Source organism: Marmota marmota, unplaced genomic scaffold (genome assembly GCF_001458135.2).
Source record: "Marmota marmota marmota unplaced genomic scaffold, marMar, whole genome shotgun sequence".
Taxonomy (NCBI): Eukaryota; Metazoa; Chordata; class Mammalia; order Rodentia; family Sciuridae; genus Marmota; species Marmota marmota.
Window position 1 is genome coordinate 58,662,273 of NW_025999968.1, and position 18,645 is coordinate 58,680,917.

At 43.9% G+C, this 18,645-nt stretch overlaps 1 long non-coding RNA gene across 1 annotated transcript; it reads left to right on the top strand.

The window, feature by feature from the left end:
- Positions 1 to 824: 824 nt before the first annotated feature.
- LOC125616965 lies at positions 825 to 4,822 on the top strand. The gene is made up of 2 exons (XR_007347784.1): positions 825 to 3,318; positions 3,815 to 4,822. It is a non-coding gene; the product is annotated as an uncharacterized LOC125616965 (long non-coding RNA).
- The last annotated feature ends 13,823 nt before the right edge of the window (positions 4,823 to 18,645 follow it).

The window sequence follows — 18,645 nt, forward strand, 5'->3', positions numbered from 1 at the left end:
CCTTACTGACTTGTCCCTGCCTCCCTCAGCAAATTGTTTCCACATTTATCTGCTCCCTCTCCAAATTCTGCCTCTCCCTGTCACTGGCGTCTGTCCCTGTTTGTTCCTGGCTTGCAGGCATCGGCCCATATCTGTCTCCAAGTCTTACCAGTTCTCACTTTGAAATTCTTCTCACAACACCAGGAGCACAGTGCGGTTGGAGACCATCTGGGGAATGTGGGGGCTGGGTCCAGAACGTCTGCGCTCAGATGGCAGAGTTCAGCAACCTCCGTGGCCCAGGAATAATCTTTAAAGTGAGGAGAACACTGACAGATAACATTTGTGGAATGTTTTCATGTCATGGACACTGCTAAGCCATCTGTGGTGCTCATGAGATGGCTAGAATACACAGGTTGTGAGCATTTCCAGAGGGTGCCTGTGAAGCTCTTTGATGCCTAACTCTTAACATGAAGCATTTATATGAAAATAATTTTTCCCATGCATTTCCACTTAGTTTAGGCCCTCAAGCCTCAAAGCCAGTCCTGTCACTACTTTACGTGTGTGTGTGTGTGTGTCTGTGTGTGTTTACTGAAGATTAAACCCAAAGCACTTTACCACTGAGCCACATCCCCCCAGTCTTTTTACATTTTTAAATTTTTTTTTAAAGAGAGAGGTGAGAGAGAGAGACAGAGAATTTTTTATATTTATTTTTTAGTTTTTGGCGGACACAACATCTTTGTTTGTATGTGGTGCTGAGGATCGAACCCAGGCTGCACGCATGCCAGGTGAGCGCGCTACGGCTTGAGCCACATCCCCAGCCCTATTTATATTTTTGATACAGCATCTATCTCTCTTAGTTGCTCAGGGCCTTACTAAATTGCTGAGACTGGTCTCGAACTTGTGATCCTCTGCTTCCGCCTCCCAAACTGCTGGGACTACAGCCATGCACCACCATGCCCAGCTCTTTGAAAATCTTAATGCTGTCTCCATTTTACACATGCAAGCCATCAATAATACTTCCGATGAGGCTACCTTCAAAATGTGTCTAAGGGGCTAGGGTGAAGCTGTAACTCATGGTAGAGCCCTTGCCTAGCAAGTGCAAGATCCTGAGTTCCATCCCCAACATTGCAAAGAAAAAAAGAGTGTGTGTGTGTCTGTGTCTAACTGCTTCTCACCACCCTGAGTACAACCTCCTACTGGTCACTCTGCTTCTACCTTTATCCTGTTCCTATCTGTTCTCAAAAGGCAGCTGCAGGGAGCCTGTTGAAACCTAGGTCAGCTCAGTCCCTCCTCTCTCAAAATTCACCAATGGCTCCCAAGTGAGCCCAGGCCCCACAAAGAGCCCCATGATATGGCCTCTCACTCCCCAGACCCCTCTCCCACTTTTCTCCCTCTCATGCTATGCCCCAGGCACACTGGCTGTGAGATTCCCCAGGCACATCTGGAATGCAGTTGCCTCGGGGACTTTGCACTTACTGCTGTTGCACAGGAATGCTCCGTCCCCTAGGAATCCCACGTGGTTCCGTCCCTCCCTGCTTCAAGTCTTGGCCCAAAGTTCACTTTTCAGTGAGATCTTTCCTACCTTCAATAAAACTAACCCTCCCTGTCACTCTGCATCCCCACTTCCCTTTTCTCCTTCCTGCTTTCTTTTCCTCCATAGCACCTTTGACCTCACCCACTGTAAAATTTGTTCACCTCTCACTTATTGCATATCCCCTCCCACTCTATGAAGGCAGGCCGGGGTTTGTGCCTGTTTTGCTCACCAGTACATCTCCAGAGCTGCTGTAAAGCCTGACATATAGTAGGCACATGATAGAAATGTACTGAATACTTAATGAAAATCACTCGTCTGGACAGTCCTCAAATGTGAGGTAGTCAGCTCTCAGCTTCACTCGCCAGCCTCCTGGCCACCAGTGTAGTGGTTAGATTCGAAGACAGCCCACAAAAACCTGAGCCCCCAATATACCTGGTGACCTTGCCCCACAGGAATCTCCATTGCTACCATGAAACCAGGGAGCATTTTCAGGAGCAGTAACAGAAGCTGCCTGGGAGAGAGGATTTCAGTGCTATGAGGACAGGCAGTCTGTCAGTGCATTTCCCAGGGACTGGGCCTGGCCTCCTGGCACACAACATTCCTGCCTCCTCCTGACAACCTTGCTTCACCTCCACTGCTAGCTGCCTCTTTCATAGGCTTCCAACCTCCCAGGCTCCATCACCCCAGTCTCTCCCCTAAGCAGACATAGTGCCCTCTGGTTTCCCCAGGGGCCACTGACCCTAAAGCTTAGGAGACAGGAATCTGGCCTTGTCTGCCCCAAAGGTGAGCCTTTGGAGTTGCAGTGAGGGGAGGGAGAATCCCAGCAAGTCTAAAGAGGGAAGAACAGAAGAGGGAAGGAAGAGCTAAGTGGAGAGGCTGGAGGGATCATCATGAATTGTTGCTAGAAGGCTTGTCTGTATGCTGGTGGTGACCACTGAATACTGTGGAACCTTTGAAGATGTTTATTTGAGTTTTGTTGTTGTTTTTACCAGGGATTGAACCCAGGGGCGCTGCTTAACCGCTGAGCCTCATCCCCAGCCCTTTAATTTTTATTTAGAGACAGGGACTTGCTGAGTTGCTTATGGCCTCACTAATTTGCTAAGGCTGACTTTGAACTTGTGATCCTCCTTGCCTTAGCCTCCCTAGACGCTGGGATGACAGGCATACACTAGGATAAGTCTCCCAGCTTATTTGAGCCTTTGATGATGTTTATTTGCAGGAATAACTCTCCACTTGGTAACTGGAGAAAGATTCCTGGTCCCTCTTTTTACTTACAGGGTACTTCTGGCCTAGAGCAGGGTAAATAAACCACAGTCTAACCCCAAATCACTTTAGTATTGAAGAACCAAACCTTCCAAAGATGTAAGATATGAATATTAGTATGAAATGAGGTTGAGATGATTTTTGACTGCAGAATCCAGAATCTCAAATATTGTCTTTAACTACCCACTTTGCAGCAAAGGTCTTCAATGGCAATACATGCATAGAAGATACTGGCTGCAGAAAGTTCTTCATCAACCTGAGCCTATTTCCTTGTGAGCTAGACTCCATGCGTAAACAATTATTTGTTCAGGTCATGCAGTCTCTGAAGACTGACCGAAACCACCCAGAAATGGCAACATCTCAACAGCTGGTATGTGCACCCCAGGCTTGAGAGCCCCATCGCTGTCAAGGCTAGGACTTCTAGAGGCCTGGTTCTTGTGCCCCACATTTGTCTTTTCAGATGCATGAAAGCAAAACACTTGAGATGAACCTCTCCTCACAAAGCCCCACCTCTGCTCCGGAAGCACTAGACTTTGCATATGGTTAGATATGGGTTGGTTGGTTTTCAATAGATTTTCAAGACCGCAGAATCCAGCACATTGATCAGCCTATATATTCATATTAAACAAAGGAAATAAAAGAACAAAATTCATGCAATCAGAGGTAGCTGAGAATCATCAACAAATGGGTTTTTTCATTAACATTTTTGAGTAGGTTAATTTTTCCATACAACTTAATGATATAATTTCCTAATACAATCCTACAAGACAAGCTTTGCCAAAATCTAACCTCACGAAGGTTACACATTCCACAGAATTTAATTATAAAGCCTTTGCAAAGAACAGATTACTACATTAGAACATTTTGTTCTTTGCAGTAAATAAACAAATCAGAAACTCTGTTTCATGCTCAAAAAGAAATGAGTATACACAGACTTGCCCTGAATTACATCCTGGTCCCACAAGGCTCATGTTTTCTCATTAATATTTTCAGAATTTCAAAATACAAGTTTTTCAACATTCTTTTTTATCTCTCTAGCAAAGAGTAATGACCAGCCCACTACTTTGAGTTATCTACGATCTTACAATGTTTCAAGGATTCCAGTTGCATGGTTGTCTGAACAAAAGAGGGATGGATTGACAGGTAATTATGAATCTTCTCCAGCTGCCTAGAACACAGACAGCTACATAAGCAGGAGGCAGACAATCCACCCACTTGTTCCCAATCAAACCATTTTCCAGAGTCTCCTGAATTCCTTGCAAGACCCCCCAGGCTGTAGAATACACCACTCACTCAGGGGTAGTGATAACCAAGAGATGGGGACAAGGATAAAGGGAAGGTATCAAATGACAGGGATGATCCTGGAGCAGGACAGTATTACCCCCAGATGGGGATGGGGTGGGGTTGGCGGAGTTCTGGTTGTGTGCTGTTTCTTTTTTTGTTTTTTCTTTTTTAGTTGTAGTTGAACACAATATCTTTATTTTATTTATTTTATTAAAATATTTTTTAGTTGTAGTTGGACACAATACCTCCATTTTATTTATTTATTTGTATGTGATGCTGAGAATCGAACCCAGCGCCTCACTTGTGCTAGGCGGGTGCTCTACCACTGAGCCACACCCCCAGCCCTGTTCTGTTTCTTAATCTGAGATGCATTCACCTGGCAGGTAGATCTCCTATAAAAGGACACCTGTGTTTGTCAATTTACACAGAAAGGGTATGCATCATTCTACCACTGTGCTTTTTCTGAGAAGCCCTTTGTCCCTTGAATGGCCTACCTCACAAAGCTTCTGCCTTCTTCCTCCCTTTCTGTCTTTGTTCTCCTCCACGCCTTTCCCTGTCTTCCCACCTCTCTTTGGTGCTGGGAATTAAACACAAGGTTTATACACTCTAAACAAGTGATCTACCACTGAGTTACAGCCCCAGCTGCTCTGCTGATTAGTAATCATCATACAATTTTTTTTTTCAATTTTGAATTTTAAAATAATTTTAAACTAAAAAAAAAAGTCGATTCAAGAATAGCAGAAAGAGAGGGGCTGGGGATGTGGCTCAAGCGGTAACGTGCTCACCTGGCATGCGTGAGGCACTGGGTTCGATCCTTAGCACCACATAAAAATAAAATAAAGACATTGTGTCCACCTATAACTAAAAAATAAATATTAAAAAAGAACAGCAGAAAGAGGCCAGGTATGGTAGCCCATGTCCCTAATCCCACTGACTCAGGAGACTAAAGCAGGAGGATTGTAATTTTGAGGCCAGCTTTGGCAATTTGGCAAGCTAACCCTAACCCTCAATCTGTCTCAAAATAAAAGGTTTAGGGATGTAGCTCAGGGGTATAGCACCCTGGGTTTGATTCCCAGTATGGGGTTGGGCGGAACTAGCAGAAAGTACCCCATACCCCCAACTGTTAAAAACTCCACATGTAGTTTCAGCAGTGCTTGTGCTGAATACACTTGCATCATTTCTTCTGTGCTTCTACTGTAAAGAAGAGCTTTGGTTCTCCCCAATTTCCTTTTTGTTTGCTTGGGTGCCTGCTTTTCACTGAGTCAGGGTCCCTTAGGAACACTGCTGGGAAGTTCCTACAGTAGCTAACTAAGTGCATCCTCTGTGGTCCAGGAAGCGCACTTGACAGCCCTGCATCCACTGCCTCTGTTCCCTAGGTGATGTGCACAGATGACACTCGCACTTGGTCCACTTTCTGTTACTGATAAAAGAATACAACAGACTGGGTTAAAAAAAAAAGAAAGAAAAAAGATTGAACCCAGGGGTATTTTACCACTGAGCCACATCCCCAGCCCTTCTTTGTGTTTTATTTTGAGACAGGGTCTCAAAATAAGCCCTAAGTTGCTTAGGGCTTCAGTAAATTGTTGAGGCTGACCTGAAACTTGAATCATCCAGCCTCAGCCTCCCGAGTCAGAGTCACTGGGATTACAGGAGTGAGCCACTATTCCTGGACCAGGTAAAATATTTTTAAAACAGGTTTATTGGACTTAAGGTTCTGGAGTTCCAAAGTTGAGGAGACCCATCTGGCAAGGCCTTCTTAGTGATAGAGACTCTCCAGAGTCCCAAGGTTGCACAGGGCGTCATCTAGCAAAACAATAAGCTGCGTCTCTCTCCCTCTTCTAATAAAGCTGCTAATGCCATCCCGGGGCCTCTCCACTGACTTCTTCTAACCTTCTCTCTCAAAGGTCCCATCTCCAGATACCACAGGTGGATTAAATTTCAGCCCTCTTAATAATTCATTGCTGGGATTACAATTCAACAAGAAAGCTGGGAGGCTAGCCAGCTCCTCTGGAGGCTGGGCAAGGAGACTTGGGCCAGCCTTGGCAATTTAGCATGAACTTGTCTTAAATTAAAAAGGGCTGGGAAGTGTTTTAGTGGTAAGAATGCCCTGAGTTCAATCCCCAGTACTGGGTGGGGGTGGGGAACACCACCTCAAAATGAGGTTCTGGGGTGACAAACCATTTTCAGACCGCAGTAAGCCCCAAACTGGAATTTACCACATGCCCATCACAGGGAGATCAGTAGGAACGAAGGTGCACAGACATTGTGAGCAAAATAATTGAGCAAAAAAATGCTAGATCCAGAAGGGTGCATGCTGTGGCGCTCAAGGTTCAAGTGGTTCCGAGTGGTCTGCAGAGCTGGAAGCCAGGACATGAGCAACCTTCCCATGGGAGTGGAGCAAGGGTGTGTCAATAACATTCATGAAATAATATTATATTATCCAGTACTGGGGATTTGAACTAGGAGTTTTCTACTACCCACTTACATCCCCAGTCATAATAATTTTTTTTTTTTTTGGATTTTTTTTTTTTTAATATTTATTTTTTTTTTAGTATTTGGCGGACACAACATCTTTGTCTGTATGTGGTGCTGAGGATCGAACCCGGGCCGCACGCATGCCAGGCGAGCGCGCTACCGCTTGAGCCACATCCCCAGCCCCTAATTTTTTATTTTTTGGGGGGGGTATTGGGGATTGAACTCAGGGGCACTCCACCACTGAGCCACACCCCGCCCTTGTATTTTATTTAGAGACAGGGTCTCACTGAGTTGCTTAGTGCCTCACTTTTGCTGAGGCTAGCTTTGAACTCAAGATCCTCCTGCCTCAGCCTTCCAAGCCAGTAGGATTACAGGCATGGGCCACGGCACCTGGCCGTTTTTTATTTGTTATTTGTTCATTTTTATTTTGAGATAATGCTGAATTGCTGAAGCTGGCCTCAAACTTGTGCTCCTTCTGTCTCAGCCTCCTCAGTCACTGGAATTAAAGGCAGGCCCAGTTACTACTTGGCCTTTGAGACTGGGGGTGTCCTGCTGCAGGAGAAGCTAGTATCCTTTGTCAAAGAGCTAAATCACACCTAGCCAGGAAGTCAGACACCTCAGGAAATCTTGGAGAGGAAGAGGAACGAACGCAGGGAAGCTTCAGGCCAGCTGCTGGCCCAGGCCGATGTGAGCCACCTGACAAATGCGCCCTTGGTATCCACTAGTGCCAGGGCCTTGCCTTGGGATGCTGAACAGAGAGCAGTCTGCTTCTTGCTTCTCTTCTGCCTTCCCAACGGTACAGAAAGTGTGGCGTAACCAGCTCACAAGTTGACACCTCGCAGATCCTCTACCTGGCTTATTAGCTAGGCACCTTCCTTCATCTCATTTGAAATGTGAATGACAATCACCTATGAAAGGACAGGAGAATTAAATGAAATAATGTGTTCTAGCCTAGAATATAACACTCTAATTTTGTTGAGTGAGTTGATTCCTTTACTAAATTAGATGATCAAGAATGTGCTTTTTGGGTGGGCTGGAGCTGGGGCTGGGGCTCAGCGGTAGAGCGCTCGCCTAGCTTGTGCGAGGCCCTGGGTTCGATCCTCAGTGTCAGATCAGGTGAGGCAGGTAGCGACCAAAGGAGGCAGATTTAAAAAGACAGCTGAACGAGGCTTTATTTGAGACTCACTCCCAGGCGGAACTCAATCAGCCCAACAGAGTGGACAGGAGGAGGATCTGAGGAGAAACCACATGGGAGCTTGACCGGACTGGACTTTTATGGGGCTCACAGCAGGAAGGGAAGGGCTTGGGACAGGAAAAGGTGTTCTTAGGGTCCCTTGTCCCATTGGAGTTGGTCAGGGGAGGTGGCTAACTCCAGGATTGGCCGGGGAGTCCTGCTGATTGACAGGCATTTCCGCAGGCACCTGATTGATGTTCCTTTCCCCATGGGCTGCTTTGTTTTAAGTTGCCACCAAGACGCCACCACCTACCTAACACTCTGCACCACATAAAAATAAATTAAAAAAATAAAGGTATTGACAACTACAGCTAAAAAATAAATATTAAAAAAAAATGTGCTTTTTTGGGCTGTGGTTGTGGCTCAGTGGTAGAGCACTTGCCTGGCATGTGCAAGGCACTGGGTTCGATCTTCAGCACCACATAAAAATAAATAAATAAAATAATGCTATTGTGTCCAAAAAAAAGAATGTGCGTTTGGTTTGAACTCAGCAAAGATCATTAGTCCTTTAAAATGTGAAAGGAAAGAGAGGAACCGGGAGAAATGAAAGATGGAGACCAGGCAGAGATACACAGGAGAGTTTATTTGTCAGAAATGACAAATAAAGGCACATCTCTCCCTAGATAAAGAGAGGCAAGACCAGTTTGGGGTTAGGGACTTTTATGGGGCAGACTTAGGGATTAGAGCCGGGTAGGCCTTAATTCTGGCAGTTAAGGGTAGAGTTGTTAAGAGACAGTGGTGAGCCTTTCTCAGAAATGCCCTTGGGTGGGAAAGCAAAATTTTTCTTAAAATGGCGCCTGCCACTTAAGATGGCCATCCAGATGCTAAGCAAGGACTTTACAAAATGTTAAGAATAATTACATGAAAATCTAGGATCAAGTAATAAAATTATAAATCTTTTATCCATTTCTGTAGATCAAAAAGCTTGATGCTATAAGTTCCCATACTTAAATTTCATCTTCTCATAACTGCTTTTTAAAAAGCAGGTTATAGGGCCTGGGGATGTGGCTCAAGCGGTAGCGCGCTCACCTGGCATGCGTGTGGCCCAGGTTCCATCCTCAGCACCACATACAAAGATGTTGTGTCCGCTGGCTGAGAACTAAAAATAAATATTAAAAGAAGAAAAAATTCTCTCGGTTACACATCCACATTTATTTAAAAAAAAAAAAAAAAAAAAGGTTACAAAGTAGAATTCAAAATGTGGTTCCATTTTTGTAAAAATTATTTTATACAAAATGGCCCCCTGATCAAACACCTGGGTTTCTCTCTGGGCTTTACCTGTGCTAGTGATATGTGCAAATTAGAAGAACACAGCAACTGTTTTATTTAATAAAAGAGGAGAGTGACGGTTCTTACCAGCAGAATTTGGCATGAGTATCTACTGAGAAAATCTGAGTGACTGTTTAAAATAGAACCTGTCAGGTAGGCACTATGATGCAGGCCTGTAATCCTAATGACTTGGGAGGCTGAGGCAGGAGGACCGCAAGTTCCAGACCAGCCTCAGCAATTTAGTAAGGCACTAAGCAACTTACATTCTCCCTCAAAATAAACAATAAAAAGTGTCCTGGGGGCTATTCCCAGTACCAAAAAAAAAAAAAAAAACAACAACAAAGGAACCTGTCATGTGCTAACATGTGGTAAGTACACAACAAATGTCTACTTGTTGCCATTTTTTTAAGCAGTGAGTCAAAAACAACCTAGAAGTATGTACAGACATGGCTAGCCTGCTTGGTGGGAGGTCAGGTGGGTTATATTCTTTTGTGCTGTTCTGTGTCTTCAAAATTATCTACTATGTTGGTCAGTGCTCCGTCACTGAGAGAAAATCATTAACTGTAAAAGAGGAAAGGTTTCTTAGACTCATGGTTTTATTGTCCAAAGCTCCGTCCTTGTCCCCGATGCTAAATCAGTAACAAGGACACAGTTTTGAGAAAAAAGAGAAGTTTTATTGCTTTGCTAGCAAAGGAGAAGCACAGGGACTCTTGTCCAAGAGTCTGTGATTCTGCCTATCAGCAGGAGCAGGGTGGTTTTCAAGAAGTGACTCAAGGGCTACATTCCTCGTGTTGTGTTCTCTGTTGGAGTTGTAATCACTTGTTAATTTGGGAGATAAGTCATTTCTGAGATCTTCTGGTGCCATCCCTGAAGTCTGGATTACTACATTCCTATGGTGGGTGTGTGTTCAGGGACAGATAATTCTGTTTAGGGTGGGGAAGAAAGGTGACCCGTCCCCCTTGAGATTAGGGAGGAGGGAGGTTAGGGAGGGAGAGAGGTTAGGGAGGGCAGGGGAGAGAGAAACACGTCCATTTTAAAAATCAGTTGCAGGAGCAGAGCAACACGGCTAAGTCAAAGGACCATTATTATTACATGCTCATATATGCTAGGCAGGCCTCATAGCCCAAGCTGCACCCTGGCCTAACAGGCTCATTCCCTGACTCCATTCAAAGTCCTCATTCTACTCCTTTGTGGATGAACAAATATTTAATCACATCCTGTCTCTCTGTTCCCCAAACAAAATACTGGTCTCCCCCCTCTGTCCTTTGTTCTCTTCTTTCCATATTCTTGGCCCCCATACTCCTCCATTCCACAAGAGTGACAACCTCTGCCCTAACTCCTCTTTGGTAAATGACAAACGTTCTGAGCAGTTGTTCTGTGAAATCCAAATAAGATCAGCACAGGAACATGTTCTTCTAGCTTTTTAATATTTATTTATTTTTTAGAGAGAGAATTTTAATATTTTTTTTTCCGGCGGACACAACTTCTTTGTTTGTATGTGGTGCTGAGGATCGAACCTGGGCCGCACGCACACCAGGTGAGCGCGCTACCGCTTGAGCCACATCCCCAGCCCCAAGCTCTGTCTTTTAAATGTCTGATTCCAGGGGCAAATATTTCTCCACAGCTACTCTGCAATCCAAATTTAGATACCTCAGCAAAAGAATCAACATTTTTGTAAATGCTTATTTCAAGATTCCAAATAAATGAAATGGCTATTTTAGCAAGAGCGAAGCACAGACTGACAGTGTCTTTGGGAGAGCTTTCCATGTGGCTTTGCTTTTCTCCTCCACTTAGAACTTACTTATTTACCCATTTATTTATTTTTCTGGTACTGGAAATTGAGCCCAGGGGCGCTCTACCACTTGACTACATCCCCAGCCCTTTTGTATTTTATTTTGAGACAAGGTCTTGCTGAATTGCTTAGGGCCTCACTAAGTTGCCTAGGCTGGCAGGTTGCGATCCTCCTGCCTCAGCCTCTGAGCCCCTGGGATTACAGGCATGTGCCAACATGTCCGGCTCAGCTGAAGTCATCTTGACAAACACATTCCAGCCATGTCATCACAATGGAGACAGAATATTTCAATCAGATCCTGAAAGTTCCCTGACGGGAACAGTGGCCCACTTTATACTTTGAATCAGAGACAAGGACAGAGCTTTAGGCAACTTTACCACTTTGTGGTCATCCTCTTCTTAGCCCCTGGCAGCCACTGATCTGTTCTCTGTCCTTATAATTGTGCCTTTGTAAAAACATACCATATATAGAATCATCAAATATATAGCCTCTCATATCTGGCTTTTTTTCTCTTAGCACAATACTTCATCCATTTTGTGAATATCATCAGTTCTTTCCTTTTTATTATGGAGCAGTATTGTGTTATGTGAATGAACCACAATTTCTTTATCTATTTGCAAGTTGAGGGACACTTGGGATGTTCCCATTCTTTAATTATTTCATGACAAAGATCCTTATACATATTTACATATATAGTTTTTTTGTTAGAAGATATATTTCCATCTAGTCATGAAATATGGGTCCACTCTTCTGGTGGTCCCAAGGAGTTTAGGTGGTTCCCAAGACACCTGAGATGTTTCCTCAGGCTTGATGATTTGCCAGAAGGACTCACAGCATTCAGAAGACCTGTCAATCTCATGCTTATGGTTTATTATAGTGAATGGTGCAGATTAACATCAGCAAAGGGAAAATCTGTCAAGTGGAGTCTGAAAGACACAAGGCTCAGGCTCCCAGCTATCCTCTCCCAGTGGAGTCTTGCAGGCAGCCCTCATTCCTCCTGATGTGGCCAACAAGGTGCCCACCTGAGTTCTCATGCCCAAGATTTTTACTGGGTGGTCTATTATGCATGCCTGCAGCATTCCTCAGATGCTAGCTCCAAAGAAGCAGCCAGTATACCTTTGCTGTCAGGAGACTCCAAGGTCTCAGGGGCTGTCTCAGAAGCTGGACCAAGGGCCAGCCATGCAGACCTGGGGAATATGGGAGAGCTGAGCAATCCTACCCTGCACTTGAGTAAGGGTCTGTTTAACTTAAAACTGCTAAACTGTTTTTCTTCCTTTTTTAAAGAAAAAAAAAATAGTTTCAGGGATTGAACCCAGGCACTCTTTACCTTTACCATCAAGCTGCATTCCCAGTCCTTTTTATCATCTATTGAGAGACAGGCTCTTGCTGAGGTGCCAGGCTGGCCTGCACCCCACCATCATACCATGGTGCGAGATGTCCTATGCTTTTTATGACCTTTCCTGGCCAGCACTGACCCACCTTGGTCACCTTGCCTTGCTCCAGATGGGATTCACTAGTAAGTTTTCCGTGTGGTAAAATATGCAGAACATAAAATTTACCCTTTTGACCACTTTTAGCATACAATTCAGTGGCACTCAGGCTATCACTGATCTTGAAATAGTGAGATTGAAGAATTTAGCTGGCATAATTAAGATTTCTCCTGCAAATTTTATGTCTATAATATGTTTCATTTGCCACAGTTTCATTTATTTAAGAAAAGGGGCCCACAGTTGTTAGTGGAAGCTGGGTGTGGTGATGCATGCCAGCAATCCCAGGGACCCAGGAGATTGAGGCAGAAGGATTCCAAGTTTGAAACCAGTGTCAACAACTTAGTGAGGTCTTCAGCAACTTAGAACTTGTCTCATAGTAAAAAGTAAAAAAAGGCTAGGGATATAGCTCTGTGGTAGAGTGCTCCAAGTTTCTATCCCTAATAGCAAAAAAAAAAAAAAAAACTTAATGGTATTTATTGAGAATGAGGATACAAGTTCTTATGTTCATGTTTTTTTCCCCCAAATGTGAACCAAACCATTAACTTTCTAATGGTTAGTAACATTAAAGGTATACCAAAACTTTAAAGGTTTTGGGCCTAACAATTTTTGAGGGGGGCGTTCCAGGGATTGAACTCAGGGGCACTTGACCACTAAGCCACATCCCCAGCCTTATTTTTTATTTTACAGACAGGGTATTTGTTCTTAGAGACAGGGCCTCACTGAGTTGCTTAGCGTCTCACTTTTTGCAGAGACTGGTTTTGAATTCATGATTCTCCTGTCTCAGCCTCCCAAGCTGTGCATGCCACTGTGCCTAGCAGGACTAAGAATTTGATAATGTTAATTTCAAACTAATTTCATTTGTTAATTGTTGAGATGGTTAGACTTCTTTCAGTTTCCACCATTACAAACAATTCTGTCATTAACATTTTTGTCTCCATCTCTTTGTGCCGTTTTGGACTTCTTTAGGATAGGTGCTGGAAAATGCACTGCAAGGACATGGAAAATACTACATTTGAACTGAATAGGTACCAGCAAATTCCTCTGTTAATTCTTAAAACTTCCAAAACTGTCGCCACAAGAGCCCAAGAGCTCATTTCCCAGAAGCTCTAAGAGCATGCTTGGGCAGGTAGCCTGGAGGTGCGATTCAGGCCACATCTCTGAACACCCCTTAGGTGCTGGAGCTCTGACGCCCTGAGGATGAAGAGGTGGAAAGAGCTCGCCGGACTGGCTCAGAGCCTGTGCTCCCGGAGCTGCCGCAGTCTGGCTGGGCACAATTCAGACTGCCAGCTGATGTGGAGCGGTGGCCATGGTCAGTGGCAGAGCACTTGCCTCGCCTGTGTGAGGCACTTGGGTTTGATTCTCAGCACTGCACATAAATAGATGAATAAATAAAATAAAGACACATCAACAACTAAAAATATACGTTAAAAAAGCACTCTTGCTTTTGGAGATGTGTCCCTCTCTGGGGCATGATCCACAACACAATTCCAGCACACCCCACAATTCCAGCATGCCTGTATTCACACTGATATTACTGGGAACAACATAGCCTTTTGTGGTTCACTGGTTGTAACAAATAGTTTTCCCATCAGTAGAAGCAAACTTGTTAACTCTCTAAAAATATCATCTTCAATATAGTCCATAAGAGAATCCCAGAAGCTCAAAATTGTAACCATCTTTATCAGAGATAAATAAAAGCATGTTTACAAAATACAAAACTTTGCACCAGAATATTCATGAAGCTTTAGTCCTAGTAGCAAAAAAAAAAAAAAAAAAAAGGTGGGGGGATGGCAATGGCCTGGGTGTCCAGCTGTAAAAGAACAAATTGTGGTATGTCCATACAGGAGTCCCACTCAACAATGAGAGGGAATGAACAGGGAATGTGTGCAGGAGTGTGGATGAATCTCAAAAACCTTACTCTGAAAAGAGTACATGCTCTGATTATGTTTATATGATGCTCTAAAACAGGCAAACTGACCTATGGTGGAAAAACGAAAGCCAGTAGGAAGCGAGGACTGAATGTAAGTGGGCATGAGGACCCTCTGGGGTGAGGGTGATTTTCTGTTGTCTGAATGGGGCTTGGGGGACACAGGTGTATCTCATCAGACAGGAAGCTTGAACTTTGTACAGCTCATCAGATGCAAATTTTACCTCCAAAGGGAAAAAAATAGAATTATATACAAATATTCAACACCTCAATAACAGGTGTGCTGAAGTTTTGTGGGGAGTGTACTGAAGCTTGTCATTTAATTTGAAATAACCAAAAACCAAACTAGGATTGACGATGGGTGGGGGAAGGAGCGGATGGATAGAAAGACCAACTGCAGTGGCTCACGCTTACAACCCCAGACATGGGAGGATCGAAAAGTTCGAAGCTAGCTTCAACAACTTAGCAAGACCCTGTCTCAAGATAAAAATGGCAGGGCTGGGGATGTGGCTCAAGCATGCGTGCGGCCCAGGTTTGATCCTCAGCACCACATACAAACAAAGATGTTGTGTCCACCGAAAAACTAAAAAATAAATATTAAAAAAAAAAATTTTCTCTGTCTTAAAAAAAAAAAAAAGATAAAAATGGCTGGGGGGTGTAGCTCAATGATCAAGTGCAGCTGGGTTCAATCCCCATAACAACAACAACGAAATTAAAAAAGACACAAAATGAAACTAGTAACACAAATTGTAGAAACTTGACTAACCTTTTACTGAAAATATTTGGCCAGATAAAATCAAGTTCCGATTCTAGACATGTGGCTTTCTGTTGGTCAGTCCGAGTTTGCTACCATTTTTCCATGTACAACATGAAGATGCTTCTTCTCTAGTAGGATTATCTGACACTCAAATGAGGTGATCTATTTTTTAAGGAGCCTGTGGCCTACTGGGAACATAACAGGTGAGCAAGGAAGGGGAGCTTTCAAACTCTTAGTGACTATAATGAGAGAGGAATTCAGCAGTACACCTGGGTGTGAACCAAGAAAATCTAAGGAAGCTTCATGGAAGAGGTGTCATTTTATATTTTTGTTACTGGGGATTGAACTCAGGGACACTTAACCACTGAGCCACATCGCCAGCCCTTTTCTCTATTTTATTCAGAGACAGGGTCTCTTAGTAACAGAGTCACTTAGGCCCTCGCTAAATTGCTGAGGCTAGCTTTGAACTTGCAATCCTTCTGACTCAGGCTCCCGATCCACTGGGATTACAGGCGTATGCCACCATGCCCAGCAAGAGATGTCATTTTAAAACAGTTTAGACAGAAGAAATTGAAAGCACTCCCAGAGGGAGAAAAAGCTGAAGGCCTTGAAACAAAAGTGAGGACATGTAGGCAGGTTTGGTGAAAGGAGGGGCCTCTCAAGTTTGTTTCTCAAGATGAAGAAAAGGTCTGTGCACTGGGACCCCACAGGGAGACTGCCAGGCAAATTGAGTATGCCCCATGGGCTATCTTAACACCTGAATGAGTGAACGAACAGTCAGACTCTGTACTTACCCCTGATACCCACATCAGTTGTTGATAGAACCCCCACATATAAACCTTGTTCATGCAACGCGAGGGGGAACTGGAGAGTCAGGCATATCAGGTTGCTTTTATTTCCTGTGCTTCCTGGAGAACCTGAGGATAAACCAGCAAGGAGTCCCAAAGCCAAAGCCACAGAACAGCCGTACACACCTGTAATCATAATCACAAATTGGAGGCCAGCCTGGAACAACTTGGCAAAACTCTGTCTCCAAAAAGTAAGGGTTGGGGGTATAGTTCAGAGGTACAGCACCTTGGGTTCAACCCCTATTATCACTCCCCTAAAAAAAAAAAAAAAAAAAATTGTACAAGAAACCCCAAAGCCAGTATTGAACTAAAAACCAGGACCCCCATCCAAATTATCTTCCCTACATAATGCAACTGAAGATTGAGAAAAACAAGACAACTCAAAGACCTTACCACCTCCTCAGTCAGGCTAAATCCTTCCCCACTCTGATCACCCCAAGTGGACAAAGTCCTCTCTGGAAACACTTCTTCCCAGAAGAGGGAGAGCATAAGACAGTGAAAAGGTAGAAGGAGCCTCTCCTAGAGGCACTCTGTCTCCTCCAAAGCCCTCACTCACCTGACCCCTCCCAAGGTGGCAGATGTGGGAAGACCCTCCCAGAGGGGCTTGGCAGACGAAGCACAGGGTGAGTTGTCTCTACTCAGATGCAGAGTGCATCTTGTGTGCCCTTTGCCCGTGTACTGTTTTGACATGCTGTTCCTTTGCTGCCAGGGCATGGATCATCGAGAGCAGACTGCAAGATGTTTTCCAGAACCTTTTCAATAGATTATCCATGCCCCTGCATACTCCGGAACTGCATGCAAGAGTTCCAATTTGGGAATCCTACTACTTAGCCTCTGATTCTTGGCATGCTTGGGGATTAAAGTTACTGGGGAGGGTTCAGATTACCTCAGAGAAGCTCCAAACTTCAGATTTGTTCAGGGCCTTGCACACTAAGGGGTGTGTTCAAGTTGCCCTCACAGGGCAACTCTAAACTCTGGGGATCAAATCCATGACCTTGAGCATGTCAGGCAAGTGCTCTAACCACTGAGGGATGTTCCCTGGGAAGTCCCTTAAGAATCTCTAGCTCAACTATAAACAGACATAAGCTGATCCCAACCTGAATTTTTTTCTTCCTGTAGTTTTGATGCCCAAGGGATTGAATTCAGAGGCTCACAGATGCTAGGCAAATGCTCTACCACTAAGTCACATCCCCAGCCCTGTTTTCAAAATTTTGAAGTGATTATATGCTTGTTTTAAAAAACTCAAAGCATGCAGACATAAATGTATTAAAAAGCTTAAATTCCCTTCCTACCCTGGGAATGGCCGTGGCTACCCACTGCAAAAGTGGCTTCAGACAGCTTTACAGATAGATATATGGACCTATGACAATGGATTCTTTTGTGGGGAGAAAATATTATTAGGTCAAATATTTGGCTTTTTTCTTCTTGTTCTTTATGATCCTCTTGCATCAAGTCTCCAGTCGCTGGGACTACAGGTGTGCAACCCTGCAGCTCGCTGCATTACTTTTTTAGGTAGAACTGACCCCTTAGTGATTCTTCCTAGAAATGTTGCGTGCATCTCATTTACTCAGATCTTCTTTTGTGTCAAAGATTCTAATCATAGTTTTTCTTTATAGAGATAAATGCTCATTTTTGATGGTGACCAAGAACTATGTTGAGACCTGCATAAGAGAGACAGCATGCACTCCTTCACCAGAGTACCAGGCTTATCAGCTCAAATAAATCTGTTGAATTCCTACTTCACAATGGTTTCAGATAAACAAAATAAGAAGTAGAAAGTGAGAATTCATGCAACATGTTTCCCTGGCTGGGATTGTGGCTCAGTGGTAGAGTGCTTGCCTAGTACGTGTGAGACCCTGGGTTCGATAATCAGCACCACATGAAAATAAAGAAAACAAAGGTATTGTGTCAAAAAAAAAAAAAAATTGTTTCTGAAAACCCAAATCAGCATCAGTGGAAATGAGTCTTGCACATTTTAACATGCATCCAAGCATGCAGGGCTTCCAACTTTTCTTCTCTATCAATCATGCATAACAGATTAGTAGTGTATTTTTTAAGTTCTCATAAGTAAGTTGAACTTACTGTCACTAGTTTAACTTTTTTGGTTTTGGTACCAGGGATTGAACTCAGGGGTACTCAATCACTGAGCCACAACCCCAGCCCTATTTTGTTTTTTTTAGAGACAGGCTCCGAGTTGTTTAGCACCTTGCAATTGCTGAAGCTGGCTTTGAATTCCCAATCCTCCAGGTTCAGCAACCCCAACCACTGGGTTATTTATTCTAAGACTCTGGCTGGGAATGTGGCTCAGCAATCAGGCGCTTGCTTTGTACATGAGGCCCTGGGTTCCATCCTCAGCACCACATAAAAAAATAAAAGTACTGTGACACAACTAGAAAATAAACATTAAAAAAAAAGGAGGGGGGGGGGTCTCTCCAAGTTGCTGAGGTTGGCTTTTTAAACATTTTTTAGGTGTAGATGGACACAATACAATGCCTTTGTTTTTTATCTGGTGCTGAGGATTGAACCCAGGTCCTACTTGTGCTAGGCGAGCGCTCTACCACTGAGCCACAATCCCAGCCCTGAGGCTGGCTCTTAATTTGGCAATCCCTCTTACCTCAGCCTTCCAAATCGCTGGGATTACAGGCATGTGCCATGGCACCTTGCTTAACTGTAATTTTCCAAAGGTAAATAAATGCTTTCAGTGATAAAAAATTTAAGATTAGTATAATTTGCACTTATATGTTAAGGATGTTGCTTAGGGGTTTGCAAAGTTGCAGAGGCTGGCCTTGAATT